Source organism: Cibotium barometz, chromosome 55 (genome assembly GCF_041138505.1).
Source record: "Cibotium barometz isolate CiBa-2024 chromosome 55, ASM4113850v1, whole genome shotgun sequence".
Taxonomy (NCBI): domain Eukaryota; kingdom Viridiplantae; phylum Streptophyta; class Polypodiopsida; order Cyatheales; family Cibotiaceae; genus Cibotium; species Cibotium barometz.
This window is the reverse complement of record NC_141100.1, coordinates 24,016,690-24,019,331: the sequence shown is the minus strand read 5'-3', so window position 1 is coordinate 24,019,331 and position 2,642 is coordinate 24,016,690. Positions and strand designations below refer to the sequence as shown.

At 51.4% G+C, this 2,642-nt stretch overlaps 1 pseudogene; it reads left to right on the top strand.

Moving 5' to 3' along the window:
- The first annotated feature begins 480 nt into the window (after window positions 1-480).
- On the top strand, window positions 481-2,127 carry LOC147607533 (phospholipase A1-Igamma1, chloroplastic pseudogene; annotated as a pseudogene).
- The last annotated feature ends 515 nt before the right edge of the window (window positions 2,128-2,642 follow it).

Sequence of the window (2,642 nt, the reverse complement as noted above, 5' to 3'; positions counted from 1 at the left end):
AGAGTGCGACCAGAGAGACACATGGAGCCGGCGGCTAGACAAAAAGGAGATTGTTCTTCAAGTGGAAGGAGGAGAGTAAGCTCTTCACGGCCGTTGAATGTGCAGCCACAGCCTCGCCATGCAAAGATCCCTCTCCCCTCACACGCGGCGCACATGCCTTCACGTGCGCCGTGTTTGCCAATTGGCCATGCATCATCGGATCCTTTTTGAGTGTCCACGCGTCAAGTGGTTTTGTCTATGTAAATCCCTCAAGCGTGTCCACGCGTCAAGTGGTTTTGTCTATGTAAATCCGCCCCTCCCTTTTCTTAATTCAACTGCCTTTTTTTTGAAAAAAAAAAACTACTGATTGCCAAAGTCGCTCTCTCTCAGGGCCCTATCATCTCCCAAGTTTCGTTCTTTAACTCTAGTAATTGCGCCGGTCCCTTATCTTTAACTCTCTTTCTCTCCCCCTCTCTTACACCTGCGAAGCAAAATCACCTGCAAAATGGCTCGCAGCTCCTTGCGCCAATTACTCCTCCTTCAATCAGAGTCAGGCCACGACGTTACCACGACACGTTCTCGACGGCCCAAGATTGCTCACAAATGGAGAGAAATCCAAGGAGCCCGTGACTGGCAAGGCTTGCTCGACCCGGTTATGGACGACGCCTTGAGAGAGGAGATCATACGGTATGGAGAGCTCACGCAGGTGTGCTACGACAGCTTCGATTCCGATCCCGAGTCCACACACTACGGCCGGTGCAAGTTCAGGCGGGCCAAGCTTTTCCAGGAGCTGGACATGGCGGACTGCGGCTACCAAGTCACCAAGTACCTGTACGCGACGTCAGAGTTCTCCTTCCCAGGGGTGATGTTCTTCCCCGACGGATCAGAGGAAAGGCAGTGCAACTGGATGGGCTACGTCGCTGTCTGCACCTCAGCCGAGGAAGTTGCCAGGCTGGGACGGCGAGACATTGTGGTGTGCTGGCGGGGGACGGTCACCTCCACGGAGTGGGCGGAGGACTTCCGCGACGTGCTGGTGGCCGTGGCGCCACGGCTGCGGGACGACAACGCCCACAAGGATGACATAGCTGCAGCCGGCACCCGCCGCACTCATCTGCATGAGCACCATGGCCACCACACCGCTGAGTGGCTTCATCGCCATGCTCTGCAAGAGGAAGTGGAGGAAGAAAAAATAGACTTGGACATTCACACCGGCGTGAAAGCGGAGCGCGGCTTCCTCAGCCTCTACACCTCCACCCTGGAGGGTTCCCGTTTGAACCGCTTTAGCGCCAGAGAGCAGCTAAGGCAAGAGATCCGAAGGCCGCTAGATCTCTACAAGGGTGATGCGGTGGAGCTCAGTATCACGGTGACTGGCCACAGCCTCGGGGGAGCACTCGCCACCGTCAGCGCCTACGACCTGGCCCTTTCGGGCGAAAACCTCTATTGCATGCGCGCACAGCACAGGAGCCAAACCGCTCCCAACACTGGCGTATCTGCTACACAAGCCGAAGACGTTGGCGAGAATATGGTGGCTGCGCCTATCACTGCCTTTACCTTTGGCTGCCCTCGCGTCGGGAACCGCGCCTTCAAGGACCACTTTCAGGCGCTGGGTATCAAGATGCTGCGCGTGGTTAATGACAACGATATCGTGCCCAAAGTTCCTGGCATCCTCGCCAACGAAAACATACCACGCCGATTCTCGACGCCATGCGGTGGACCTATTTCCACGTCGGCACAGAACTCCTACTGGATAACAACCGCTCGCCCTTTCTCAAGCCTACCAGGAACCTGCACTTCCTTCACAATCTCGAGGTCTACCTGCACATGGTAGACGGCTACCCAGGCGCTGGCAAAGAAGCAGGTTTCGTCCCCCATGGCAGGGACCTGGCACTCATCAACAAGCACACCTCGGTCCTCGTTGACGGCTATGGCATTCCTTCCTTCTGGTGGCAGGATAAGAACAAGGGCCTGCGCAAGAACGCTAAGGGCCTCTGGGCAGTGCCTGAGAGCCCCAACGAGGACACTGCCCAGAGCCCCAAGGAGGAGGAAGGCAACCCGCCTAGGTACGCCGCTGCTTAATGCCCTTGCGTGCACACAACTAGTTGCCCACACAAATTCTAGTAACCCAAGCTTGACTGTCATTTCCTTGTAGTTAGGATATATCTCATATTACTTTGACAGTGCAGCATTTTATTCAAAACACAGTTCTGAGGATTTTGTTGTATTGTATAACTTTTAATCTAATATTACCATTTAGAGGCATGATGTAAAAGTTCAAGTTCTTTCATCCACCATGGGCATTCTTGAATTCGTGATTACAACACTAAAAAGCTTCTAAAGTTGGGTTTTTCTTGTTTTTGACATATTTTCACTTTGAGACAAATATATACCCTAATGGGAGAAATTATACCTTGGTTTCTTTCTCCAGATTACTCTCTTCTTCTCCTTTTTTTGGACAAGAACAAATATATATTATGTCCTGTCCGAATAAAAGTTATACAAAAGGTTTGGTTGTCTTAATAAAAGTTATACAAAAGGTTTGGTTAACTCCTTTCCAAAGAAAGAGAGGAACAAAATAGAATCCTTAAAGTAAGAGACGACAGAAATACAAAAAAAAAATCTCAATAGAATTGTGTGAGTATGCAAGTGTTTCATATGTGTTCCAT